The sequence below is a fragment of the Neolamprologus multifasciatus genome, chromosome 2 (genome assembly GCF_963576455.1).
Source record: "Neolamprologus multifasciatus chromosome 2, fNeoMul1.2, whole genome shotgun sequence".
NCBI lineage: Eukaryota > Metazoa > Chordata > Actinopteri > Cichliformes > Cichlidae > Neolamprologus > Neolamprologus multifasciatus.
In genome coordinates this window covers 25,184,568-25,198,321 of record NC_140440.1, presented here as the reverse complement: position 1 = coordinate 25,198,321, position 13,754 = coordinate 25,184,568, and the positions used below count along the sequence as shown (strand labels likewise).

Here is a 13,754-nt window from a genome sequence, read left to right as displayed (position 1 = left end):
TTAATGTTTCAGATGAAAAACTATAAAAATTGTGTCTTTGTCCAACAAATTATGGATCTAACTGTAAGATGACCCATAATAAATATCTCTGCGTTACATACTGGATCTGTGTCACCCACAAGAGCGGTCAAAGAGATTGTTTCAGCTTTTGCATTTGGCCCCACTAAAGCAGATACGATCTGTCATTAGGAGCGAAGCATCCAAGCTTGGAACGCAACAGTGGCACTAACACGCTCTCCTTGTGTTCATTGTCTGGTGGACAAAATGACACTGGATTCCCCTCAAGAACCCCTGCAGCGTTCTGGATACTCCTCCGGGACCGGAGACATCAGACAACATTTTTTTTTCTGTGAGGCCTTTCGGCAGGATTATAATTGAAACTGACAATAACAAAAACATTCCCATAACGTGACAGACCAAGCCCTGCTGCGCTGCATTGTGAGGCCTCCGCCACCTTCTGAGGAAGTCACACATTACAGATGAAAGTAGACTTTGATAAAGCCCTGCTTAAAAGGAACCCAACTGGATGATTACTGGTTGGATGGGTCTTCTTTCATGCGTCAGATGTCCAGGCAGTCGAGTTGATGTTAATGGTGTCCTTCTCATCTAACCTAGGCAGATGAGATTATGAGACTATTCATTAGCGGCTCCCAACAACATTCAGCTGCTGCCCCTAACAGGTTATTCGCTAATTATTCAGTGAACATAACTCGCTATGATCTGCCTGGGTTCTGTGAAAGAGCCTTAGATATTACACCGACTTTTATGTTTTTTCCCTCTTCTTTGCCGAGGCAAAGCTTTGTGTGTGTCTGATACGGTCAAGGACATAACACTCTCAAGTATTGAAGTTACTAAGCAATCCGAGATGGACTTACACAGGCGGGTTGTTTGCTTTCTCGCTTTTTTTATGTTTAGAAACTGAAAATCCTAAAAATCTTTTCTTCGGTGACCTTTAATTGTCTGCATGCTGTGCATGTGATTAGCACTGTTTTGAGCTGTTTGCCTGCATGTTTTAAGGAGGTAATAATATGGGAAGGCATTCCGCTCTTTACTATGCAACATTCTGCGAGCGTAAAGGAAGGCAGGTGTACAAAAGCCTCTATTAATGACCTTAATGTGGACCGAAGCAGGCGAGTGAGCCTGTAACGCAAAGCACGACCTTCTAACTGAAGGAGAGATTTTCAAAGAACATGCTGCTGATGTACAGATAGGATGATGTCTTCTTGTTGCGCCCAGTCTTTCTGCCTGTACATGGTTAGAACATATTATCCTTCACGGTGATTCAGTGCAAAATTAATATGTAGATCCCTTAAACATGCCCAGAGAGCCACGTCTCCGGTCCCACGACAGCCACCCAGAGCGCACAGGTGATAAGACGCATTCAGCCACACACTTCAAATCCCTGCTGACCCTCCCCTCGGCCTGTTGCTGAACTCCTCCATGCTTATTTTCATCGGGATGACAGGCAGACCAGGCTGAGACTCAGGGCGATCCCTCTGCAGCAGACAGTTAGCTCGCTCCCATCCCACTACAATGGAACCAGCATGTGGCCAAGGGCGTTTACGCCTTAATAAATATGCATCGATGCCTCAGAGAAGATGTAGTTATTTCCACCGTTTTGTGTGGGAGTGTAAATTTATGTGCGTAATCCCAGTGTACTATATCAATGCTCCTGGTCAAAATGAGAATGAATATTCACACATGCGCGCACTTGCACGCATGCAGCTGCTTCTTTTAAAGTCAATAAACACACATACGACGGCATTACCATCTCTGCACAGATACAGTGCGCTGCACATGACGCAACCTCTGAGCAGATGATCAAGGACACACATTTTGCATGTGTGTGTGTGCAGTGTTTGCTGCAGATACCAAATTTATGAATGTATTTGGAATTTCAATATGTTTGGTCCTCACAGACAAGAATAATTCTCCATTTTTAGCATCATATAAACAACTGAATATTTTCCAAATCGGATCATGCAAAGTTAAATAGCTCCCTTTTTGAAGGCAGTTGTACTCCTTTTGTTCTCTCTTTCTCTCTCTTTTTTAAAAGTTTGGTCTCCATTGGTTTGCAAAAATGTTGTTACTTTGTGTAAGATGCTAAAGGTTGGCAGATAATAGATGGAGACCCAGTAAAATGACTACGGCTGCTGTCAAGGAATCCCAGTGGAGTTGTTCCATTATTCACAGTGTGCAGAGTGGCTTCAGGAGGGGGCTGTGTCTAAATGACATCATCATCATCAGTAGCGTGGATCAGCAAAAAAAACCCAAAACCCCTCGGTCAAAGCTACAGCACTCTTCTGAAAAGTAGCGCAGAATTAGCGTCTACTTTAGGAGAGATTATCTTTTCCGAGTTTCAATCTCCATAAGAAAGGTCATGTCTAGAATTACTTCTGGCATTAAAATTTTGCCTCCTGCGAACATAATTGGTCGTTCATTTCAAACTTTTGAAATGACACGGTAATAAAACGTTCTGAAATCTAGTTGTGTTAAAAAAAAATTATAAAATTTTTAATGTAAAATAAAAAATACAAAATCAAAGCTCCATATAACACAGCTTTGAAATCAGATGCATGAGAGCTGCATGCGCTTCTTCTGATTGTGGCCTGTTATTGTGATAAAGACTTGAAACTGATTCACAAGATTCACCTGCAGCCTGATCGCACATGTTCAGTTCTGCTATTTGATTTGCAGCCAGTGCATCTCATACAGAGGCGGCAAATTAAGGTCCAGGTAGCCCCCCACCCCCCACCCTTCTTAGACTGCTTGGTCAGGCACGCTGATGCTAATGCAGAGATGGATTCACGCAGGTTACAACTGTCATAATCTTATTGGAGATTTCACACCGACTGTCAAACCTGGTGAGCATCAAAGCCTGAAATTTCAGCATTTACTTTCCCCTCTCAGTGAATAACAGCCTTTAATTTTACATTGGCTCGAATGTCAGAATCACCCCCTGTGGATTTATTTAAACTTTAAACTGTGTTAGGTGGAAACTGCCCATTTTTCATATTTAATTCTGGACGGCCTTTCAGCTGCTTAATGTGATAAAACATTCTAAATTTACAAAAAAAAAACAAACCCAAAAAAATCTTTCAGGGTGTGCTGGCCACTCGTAGTTTACACTACATGTGATCACCTTGTTATTAACTCCATCCTTCATTAAATCACTTTAAATTGAATAAAAAATAATGAACCACACAAAATAATAACAGCCGTATAAATGGGGGCTATCTGCTCAGCCATGAGACCGCTAATATGCTTTTTGTTGGAATATATGCTTCTTTGTGAAAGCAATTAAATGAGAGCCCTTGATTTACAATCTAGTAATAAAGGGAGATAATCCTGTAGAAAGAACAATGCCACTCTCTGTAAGAAAACACGGAAATAGCATGATGCTCCCACTCCACACCTGTGTAACAAGAGTTTGGACATGTAAAGCTTCTAGCTGTGATGGGCAGCTGTTTGGGCGTTTCATTTAGGGAGCTTGTCAGTGAAGCTGTTTCTCTGAAATACAGAAATACAAATAATATGTCATTCTTCTTCTGGTCCCTACCCATTTTTCTGTGATTTACATCACTGTGTGCTTTAAAAAAAAAATCTTTAAAGCTGCTGTCAGCTGTGCGTGTATGCATATTAAATGTTTGTAAAGAGGCTGGTTTCGGAAAGAGGAAATACAAGTTTTTAAATCTGGGTGGATTCCAGTTCGCTCTTCTTGATCTTCATGTCAAATCTTTGCCATGCACTCAAACACTACATGTACATTTGCACATTGACCAGTGTGCAGCCTTTGGCCTGTCTCACCTGTCTCATGAAATAGATATGTGAAATGTTTCTTTGTGCTCTATGATATGGGATTATATTGTAATATCCCATATCATCTATGGGGATGCCCTGCAACAGACTGATGACCAATCCAGGATGTACCCCACCTCTCCTCCTGACACCAGGGATAGGCTCCAGCTCCTCTTTGACACTTGCTGGATGGATCTTTGGTGATCAGTATTTATTTCTGCCATCATCGCTGATAAGCCAACATTTTCACGTCCTAATTTAAATGTTTAAATTATACATTATATAATTACATGTTCTTCTGACACTTTTTTAGGTACGCCTTGCAAAAACTATCTTGGACACGCTTTTCCTTTAAGAACGGCCTAATTCAGCACGGCATAGATTCAACAAGGTGCTGGACAGATTCCTCAGAGATTTTAGTTCATACTCACATAAAAGTATCACAGAGTTGTTGCAAATTTATCAGCTGCACATCCATAATGTGAATCTCCAGTTACATCACATCCCAGAGGTGCTCTTTTGGATTTCGATCTGCTGACTGTGGAGTTCATTTGAGGACAGTGAACTCATTGTCATGTTGAAGAAAGCAGTTTGAAAAGCTCTGAGTTTTACCACATAGTGTGTTTTCCTGTCAGAGGATGGTACACTGTGGTCATGAAGGGACGCACATAAGCAGCAAAGATACTCAGGTGGGCTGTGGTATTTAAATGTTGCTCAGTGGGTAGCAAAGGGGCTAAAGCGTGCCAAGAAAATATCCCTCACACCACTATACCAGCAGCAGCAGCCTGAACCACTGATACAAGGCGGGGTGGATCCATGCCTTCATGTTGCTTAATCCAAATTCTCACTCTACCATCTGAATGTTGCAGGACAAGGAAAGATCTTCTACTGTGCAATCTGATGATTTGTCCTTAGCTGACAGTAGTGGCAGCTGGTGTGGTCTTCTGAATAGATTGGTTGTAACAAGTGGCTATTTAAGTAACTGTTGCCTTCTGCGAGCTTGAAGCTTACAGGGCATTCTCCTCTGACCTCTGGCAGCCTCTTCGCCCACAGGACTGGATGTTTTCTCTTTTCTCTGCAAACCCTAGAGATGGTTATGTGGGAAAATCAAAGTAGATCATCAGGTTCTGAAATACTCGAACCAGCCCATCTCATACCAACATCAATGCCATGTTCAAAGTCACTTAAATCTCCTTTCCTCCCAATTCTGATGCTACCTTTAAACTTCAGCAGGTAATCTTGTTGATGTCTACATGTGTAAATGCTCTGAGTTGCTTCAATGTGATTGGCTGATTAGAAATCTATGTTAATGAGCAGTTGACCACCTACCTAATACAGCTGTTTTCAGGTGTATTTGTTAGCTGTATGAGCAAAATGTAAGCTTCAACGTGAGTCTTTACAGCTGAGCATATTTTTCACATTAATTCCACTATGGCAGTATTTATTGCCTCTGTTTACTGTAAAGACACATAGAAACTCTAATTATAGAGAAATGAAAACGTCTCTCTCCTGGCAGCTTTGAGTTTAGTTAATAACTTACTGCACTGAGAGAAGCTGTAAGTTAATTTGTCTCTTTCTTAAAACACATCTGTACTGATGTATGCAGTTGGAAAGGTATTTTAAGAAGTATGGATATAATTTCTGTTACTATGGAGTCACTATGGAGATCATCAGCGCTTGTACTTTACTTCTACAGTGAAAACATAGGTAATCAAATAAATGCTATCTATTTCAAAGGTAATTTGCAGCACGTGTGTTTGTGTGCGCTCTCTTTGAACGCGTTTCAAAGGGTTATAGATAGACATGGTTATGAGGACGGATCTAAGAGTAATATCAAATATTAAAGAATACCAATCTGTCCTTGTGTGTGACTTCAGTAATAATGTGACTGGACGAATTATATTGGAGACATTACAAATTGATCACACAAGAGGAAATAAACTGTTTAGTTTACAGCTGTTTGCAGACAGACATCGTGCTATAGGACAAGAATCAGCATTCAAATCTAAACTATCAGGGTGTAACTTTTAATAACAACCTAAACAGCAGTGTTGCGTCTTGTTAGAATATGGATGCAGATTTCATCTTCTCCAAATGTAAAGATGATTATCCAAAGCCTGCCATTCCACAACCAAGTTAGCTTGTTTAGTGCTATGCTAGCATGATCTGTTGAGTTATGACAGTAGCATTTCTTTGTAATGACAGCAGACTGACAGAAAAACCGAGACATACCGCTGGAACTGGAATTTCTTTGGAGATTGTAAGTTGAATACTATGTATTGTTATGCTTATTTGAAAAAAAAAAGGAGAGTGTTTATAGCCTGTATATGAAAGGTTGACGTGGCTTTCAAATCTAAGAAGACTGCACTAAATGTCAGACACGGTGGTGGTAGCATCATGCTCTGGGGTTGTTTTCCTGCCAGTGGTACTGGTACATTGTAAACAGTGGATAAAACAATAAAAGGAGGGTGTTAGGTTGATTTTGGTAATAGTTAACATTATTGTACTTAAATTTGTAAACCTTGTCTTAAACTGCATGTTCAGATATTCTTCTGTTCCTCCCTTACATATGTAGGATGTGGGGGAGGCAATTAGTTATAGTGTTTAACTGCAGGCACATCCCATCTAAAGGTTCTGTGCCCTTATTTAGTAAGGATGTTTACTTCTTGCCATTTATGGCCTCACCTATGCTTGTGTATTCACAGTATAAAAGGCTGCAGGGAAGACTGGGGGTCGAAGTTGGCTGGGAAAAGGTGGAGAAGCGTTCAGGTCCAAGATCCTGATCCGATCGGCTTCTCTTGCGCTGCAAGTTAAAAACCGGTTAAGCTGTTTGTCTTGCTTTGTTCATGGGTGATAAGTCTCTGAACCAGCAGGGCCTGCAAGCGGAGACCCAACAGAGGGCTATCTCAAGATTACTCAATTTTTTCAAACGAACAGCCAACAAGATGATAATTTGGACACAGTCTGTTCCAACAGGAAAACGATCCAAAATGAATTAAAGCTGGTTTTGGAGTGGATAAAGCAGGCTAACAATTAGCTTCTGGAATGACCGTCCCAAAACCTTGACCTCAGCCCTATTTAGAATTTGTGGACTCTGCTTAAAAGCTGTGTGTGTGCCAGGAAAGTAACCGATTTAAATGAACTCTACAAATTCTACCAAGGAGAGTCGTCAAATATCCTGCCAGAATTACGCCGGAAGCTTGTTGATGGATTCTAAAAATGTATGGTTCAGGTAAAACTTGCTAAGGGACATTTAATCAAACATTAGTGGGTGAACGTATGGGCGTATGGGTGAACGTATGGACTATGGATTAGATGGATGAGAGAAAATTTCAAATATATTAAAAGTCTTGTGCGCCCAATTCATGTTTGTTAAAGTTATTAATGATATATGCTCTACAATTATTCCACTCTGTAAAAAGAGCAGTTCAAAGAAATCATTAAAATTCCAAAATGACCATGACATTCATGGCCATGATGACTATATATAGGCAACAAATAGCTATAGACTGAATACAACAACCTCCTGAGAACTGAAGAAAAAACATTTTTCAGTTTAACTGTTGTGTAATTTCCTGCCTCTTTGGAGCTAAAAGAGGACACCCAAGCATGTGAGATATCTTTGGAAAGGCCAGGACGTCCTCTGTTTAGTACATCAGGACTTAGTAGAGTAGTTGAAATAAGTCAAAAGATATAGACCAAAAACAAATGTCCATAATAATCCACTGTATGTAAAACTGTGACCCAGTTTAGATAAACAGTAATCGCTTTATTTGGCTGACAGAATACCTTTTAGTTATAACCTGATTATTCAAGTTTAACCATGTTAAATACGATGGGAAAGACATTTTTAAGCAAGTGAAAAATGAATCAATCGGAGACGTTTTGTTTGTAAAATCTTATCAAACAAATAAAAATATCCACCAGAAGTTCTCGAAATCAGACCCTTTATTTTTCAGACTATCGTCAAATCATCATATTTCAGGGGCTGAAAGAAGAAATGTTTAGTATTTGTTATTCATTAAACAGTATGAAACCATAATTGTCATTATACCAACCAATTAATTTAATGACTAACTGTTTTACAAACTGACAGCTGACACTTCATGTTTCAGTCCGTTGTGCAAAAATGTTGAACATTTGCTTTTTGCTGCCTTTCCTTGTTGTGCACATCTGATGGAAGTCTTTGTCATTAGCAATAGCAAACTCTAATTTTAGAGAGGCGGATGTGAAACACACAGATTCTAGATCTGACCGACAGTCTCTGCTATGTGCAAAAAGACCCCCTCCAGGGAGAATTTTATTCTATTTTATTAGGCAAACACTACAATCGAAGATTCAACTGATCTGTCTGCAGTATACAACTGTATATAAAGTTAAAGCGGGGAAGAGTGAGTCCTTTGTCCCACCTGTAAAACTGTCAGAACCCAAAGTCCAAGAGAGTCAGCAGTACTGTGGGTCACCTAACCTATTTAGCATGCTGACAACTTGCATAGGGTTTGGCAGTCATCCTCCTACATCTTCCACCCTGTGCAATCACCCGTCTTCAGCCTGAAGCATGTTGTACGGCCTGGCCTGCACAAAGAAACACAGAGGAATGAGAAAATGTGAACAAGTGTTTAGGTGGATCTTAACTGTGCAGCTCACAGACCCTCAAAAGAAATATCTATTATGGAAGTGTTGATTTCTAATAATAATCTAAGCCTGGACGGTGTAACACACATGCACTAAACAGCCCCCTTACCAAAACAAAAAAAGTGACCGTGTGGAGCAGAAGTAGACTACAGTAGAAACGCAATCAAATACCGTGGTCTACTGGCTCACAGCAACTGTGTAAGACACACAGAAAACCACTCCCAAATCAGTGCCACTTACAAATGTGGTGAGTTAATGATGCCTGTCTACCCTGTCACATGTGACGGATGCACTTTGGCCTCTGAAAAATGAAATCAGGCTGTTGCCACTTTTTAAAATAACATTTTATGTTTTCAGTGTGACAATCGATCAGTATTCAGGGAATAATTAAATAAAACATTTATTTGTGAACATAAGCTGAAAATTGGACAGTGACATCTAGCCTAATGATTATACCTTACACACACACACACACACACACACACATATATATATATAGGATTTTTTGTTTTGTTTTAAAACACCTGTCCACCCGATGACAAAATTACTCTAACATATGATCTTAAATCCATAAAAATACTCAAAAAAACATTGTCCCCTCTTGAATAGACGTTAATAACACAAAAATAATTATGTACATGCAAAACACGTTTCTTTTTAAGTAATGGTTTATTGAGTTTGCTAATCAAATTCATACTGAGGGAGCGAGACAGAGAAAGAGAGAGAGAGAGAGAGGGAGAGACGCTCAAGTCTCCCCAAATATCGCTTCCAGTCCAGTACGCATTGTGAGTGGGCCTATCACACAGCACAGCAAACATGAGTAGCCTATTCATTATTCATGTCATTGCAGTTGCCCTGTTATGATACAGTCCTATTTGGAGTGGGCTATACCTGATTTGCTCAGCGCGTCCGTCAAAGCAGTGCGTGGCCCTGCGTCGGCTGGCTGTGCGCGCTCATAGGTCGGACCAAGAAGAATCGGAGGGGGAGCAAGTAAAGTGCGCGCCTACGAGACTGCGCGTCGCAAGGAGGGGTAGAGGTTCAGCTGAAAAAAAAAAAAAAGAAAAAAAAGGAAGGCGAAAAAAAAAAACACCGTGACAATGGCAACATCAAGCATCTCGTAAAAGGTAGATAACAGGCGAGGGGGCGCCACGAATCGGGAGTTTGAGAGGCGACGGCCCCTGTTGGTCCCGAGAAAAGCGGCGATATTAGGACATGCTGGCTGCCCTATAGCGCGTTTCCTGGAATACGAATTCTTCCGTAATTGAAAATGGAGCGGCGGGGGAGAGGAGAGTCGCGCTGTCTCCATCATTGAGAGGCGCGTCCACCTGCTATTACTGGAGGCCCGGGCTGCTGCTGCTGGTGGTGGTGGTGCTGGTGGTGGCGGCAGGGGAGGGAGGGTTGGGGGGACATGCAGGGGAAGTGTTTGCATTTCGGGGGAAAGACGCATCTCTGATACTGTCCAGGGCAGCTGAGAAGGATTCCATTGCGACGGGGGAAAAAACGCAGTTTGGGCGCACACGCTCTGGAGGTAGGCAGAGAAAACGCTATTATGCTGCTATTCAGCGTGCCGTGTGTATTTGAATAGAGAGCGAGCTCTATTTGGTATGCACAGGACAGCCTGATTTATACACATACACACACACTGATTTATATCCCTGCCTTCTTGATTTGGTCTGATCGGACATTTTATTCAAAGGGGGAACTCACACCATGCATGCGGTGTAGTAGCAGCCCTACCTCCTTGGGACAGCTGTCGTAGCCTACATTCATTCGTCTCTGCTCCATCGATTACCTTCTCCCTGCGAAAAAAAATTACCCCCACTTACTTAAAGCACAAGCTCCGATCTATTCGCTTAAGGCTCGCAAATTCAATCCAAATACAGATGCCACGTGTGGTTGTTCGCGTTGATGCCAGTTACCTTGCACTGTTTGCATGTTTTGAAGGCAAACACTGGCCTGTGGACGTCATTTTGAAGCAACGTAATGCATCCCGAGCAGTACACTGGCCCAAAATGAATAAGAAATGAATAAAGGGGGAATAATCTATAGTCCAAACTGATGAATGATTCATGAATGAGCTATTGAAACCTAATGAGATAATACATCATCTCTCTAGGCCCCTCCACTGTGATGGCGAATAAATGATTCATAAACGGTTTATAAGCACAAATCCTTAAAATTGGCCTAAACATGACGATAGCAGAGGCTCACACGCAGGTGCACCAAGGCATGTGTGAATGCCTGCACTGTCGGGTCACTGGATCAGTAGCTTACTGTGTCTGTGCTCCCCTGTAAGGATGCTTCATGACAGATGTTTACTGGATGTCCCAGTCTACCACACTGTCAGCCAGACGAGCTGCTCTGAGAAATAATGAGCTGCAGCCCAAGATAACAGCCTCTGTGCTTGGTTGTTGTGGAGGTGTAACTTTGTTTTAAATAGGGATTTAATTGGATTAAATTTTAACGAGCTAGAAATGTGTCTGCCTGATATTTATTGGAATGCCTTGTAAGATGGGATTTTCAAATTAAAAAAAGAAGAAGAAAAACTTGGCAAATTTATCGCCACAGTTAATGATCTGTTCAGCTCACAGTTATTGACCCGGCATGACTTGGTTTTTGATTTGTGTTTGAAGCCTTTGTAGCCTACTTGACAGGGTGCTTTTGACTTTGCTGCACGTTCTGAGAACATTGTTGGATTATTAGCTTAAAGAAAATATGTAATATGTGATGTTAAACTGCAGATGTCCAAGGGTGGGGAGTGGGGGCAGGTTTAGTGAGCTGTTAGTAAAATGTCTGTCCATCCCCACTCCTCTAATGTGAGGACAGGAGTGGAACCCAGATGGAAGGCCATGCATTGATTGAGTCAAAGAGAGCCTATAAGAGGGCCAAATTGAGTTGACACGTTGATGTGGGTGTCATTATCACGTGTGACGGCACAGTGCGCCATTGGACCCGAGGCTATGTGACGTGTGGAAGGGGAGAGGGCCTTGTTTCAGGATCATAGATACGGAAATGATGATAGCTATCATATCAGCCGTGCCTTCGTTCGGCGGCGTGCCACTGAGCACGCCGTGGAGATTTGTCTTTTACGGCATTTGCCACTCACATCTCCTTCTGGTCAGCCTCATTGCTGTCACCAAAGTGCCATTTTCCATTCGGTTGAAATTGGGTGAGAAATTGAGCCCAATGACACATTTCAGCACCGTGGCACGGTTCCACGGCAGCGAGGACGGCACTGGCAGGTTTTCTGAAAATGTGTTTAAAATGCTATCCGAGCGTTATGTTGCAGCAATAAAACCAGCAGCTTGTGTACATAGTCTCTTATCTTCCCCTGTCCATGTGTGCACCGTGGCTTCTCCTCTGCTCAGCCTAAAGGCACATGTTGGGCCTCTACTCTCATGTCTCTTGAATGGGAAAGAATCTCAATTACACACAATGAATGGCTCCTCATCAGTAATCCTTTTCCCTACAAGTGCTCGCATTCTTTATATCTCAGGGTCATGCTTCTGGTTGACAGTGTGTGCATGTGTGTACCGAGCAGCAAACATTTATTTGTGTTATTGATTGTTTTTCCGTAATTCCCCAGTCGCTTATGTTGCATTATCCTGCTAGAGCACAGGTGAGAACATCTCATTAGGCATACAGAAAGGCCATTCCCAGCTCGTATGGAGCCCTGCTGTGTTTTATGCTTGGAGCGCTGTGGTTTTCAGTATAGAAGCACCTTAGCTGAGTCTCGGTCTGTGAAGAAGCACGCTGAGCTCACCGGGGCAGACTGCATGTTTAAGCACACTGTGCTTATGTCAGGCCACTGTATGCTGAGGCCTGCTGTCTCGACCGCAGCCCTGTGCTGGGGTTGTGACGGGCTGGCTGTGGCCCAGCGGAGGCAGTCTTTCTCTGTGCTGCTGCTGCTGAGTTCTGTAATTAAAGGCAGAGGTAAGTCCAGGGGAGAAAGCTGAGCTCTGATTGCTTTTCATGGCCGCGAGGAGAGAGCTGCAGTCTGTCCTGAGGGACTGAGGCGCTGCTGAGCTCTTTCACCGCCTGCTCCGCTCCCCCCCCACCCAGACGGGAGCCGTTCCAGGGAAGACACGCACATTTGTTTTCGCATACTACTTGCGTGCGCACAGACGTAAACATACTCCAATGCAATCTGCAGCACGCACACAAACACACCATGAAATGCACAAATACTGTACACATGCACTGGCTGAGAGAACATTTTCCCCTGTAGCTGAAAGTCAAACTGTGCTAAACTGCTTTAAAGAACGCCCCGTTTTAAAGAACTCGAGTGTCAGTGTGAGGCGAAAACTGTTACAGTGCCGTCATGTAATGAACTAGAAACGACGCAATCAGAAAGACATTAAGGAACTCACCTTTTCATTGGCTGCTCTTCAGCATTAACGGAGCAGTTCATGTGTGAGTGGGCTTAGTGAGTGTAGAAGTGAGCCCTCCCCTCCTCTTTCACTTCCATGGCAGCAGCCAAACCTACTCTGCACTCGGAGGGCAGAGCAAACACGGCCATGCTCACGTATAGGATCTGGGTGGGCCCCAGCCCTTTTAAAAAAGATGAGAAAAATGGCCTCAGTGCTCTCCTCTCCTCTTTCTGTGGACTCATTCATGACAGCTGGCTGGTTAAAGCACACTGAGGGTTTAAACCATCACATGCCTTACAAGTCGTATCAGAGAGAATCCCATGGAAAGCAAAAGCAGAGTACTTTGAGGATAGGAGCTTTAAAAAGAAAGAGAGAGAGCGAGGGAGGGAGGGAGCATTTGGATGCTATTTAAATGCCAAGTCCGGCCACATTTTTTTTCTTTTCCTACGTGTTCATGAATTAGTTCTGCCAAGATAATTAAAGTAATGCATCAGGATTTCAGCCATTAACAAATAAAAGTCCAATTAAACTGGGGTCTATTAAACCACTTTCCACATTGCCTACTTGATCTCAATATGTAGGCTGGTGGCCACTGGGACCATGAGCATGCAGGCTTGACGTTCATAGCTCATTTCCTGCTTCCACATCACACTCTTATATTGCAGATAGCTAGATAATGTGAAATTTCCCCTGTTCTGCTCACACACTCTCCCGGGCCCCCTTGTATTTTCAGCTCGTGGGATTCTTGAAACAGATAGTGAGATGCGATGCTGGAAAATTTGAGAAGGATACTGAAAGAGGCGGAGATCTAACGCAGTGGACACTGGTGCGCCGTTATGAATGGTGTAAAAATGGCATATTCACAACGTGACTGGAAAGAGAGGAAGGTATATGACAGGGTTGGATTTTAATTGGTTTCACACAATGTGCTCCTATGCATTGTTTCCTTTG

General features: G+C 42.5%; 1 protein-coding gene and 1 long non-coding RNA gene across 6 annotated transcripts in view; one reads left to right on the top strand and one right to left on the bottom strand.

Annotated features, from left to right (window-relative positions):
* Positions 1–7,728: 7,728 nt before the first annotated feature.
* On the bottom strand, positions 7,729–13,511 carry LOC146524447 (uncharacterized). Its single transcript, XR_014876074.1, has 2 exons — positions 10,171–13,511; positions 7,729–8,373 (listed from the first exon to the last, which is right to left on the bottom strand). It is a non-coding gene; the product is annotated as an uncharacterized LOC146524447 (long non-coding RNA).
* Positions 9,824–13,754, top strand: part of nexmifb (neurite extension and migration factor b) — a 51,314-nt gene continuing 47,383 nt past the window's right edge. For all 5 annotated transcript variants that reach the window (XR_014876059.1, XM_085172583.1, XM_085172570.1 and 2 more), the window contains exon 1: positions 9,824–9,961. The gene's annotated coding sequence lies outside the window, so the exon portion shown is untranslated. The remainder of the gene's footprint in view (positions 9,962–13,754) is intronic.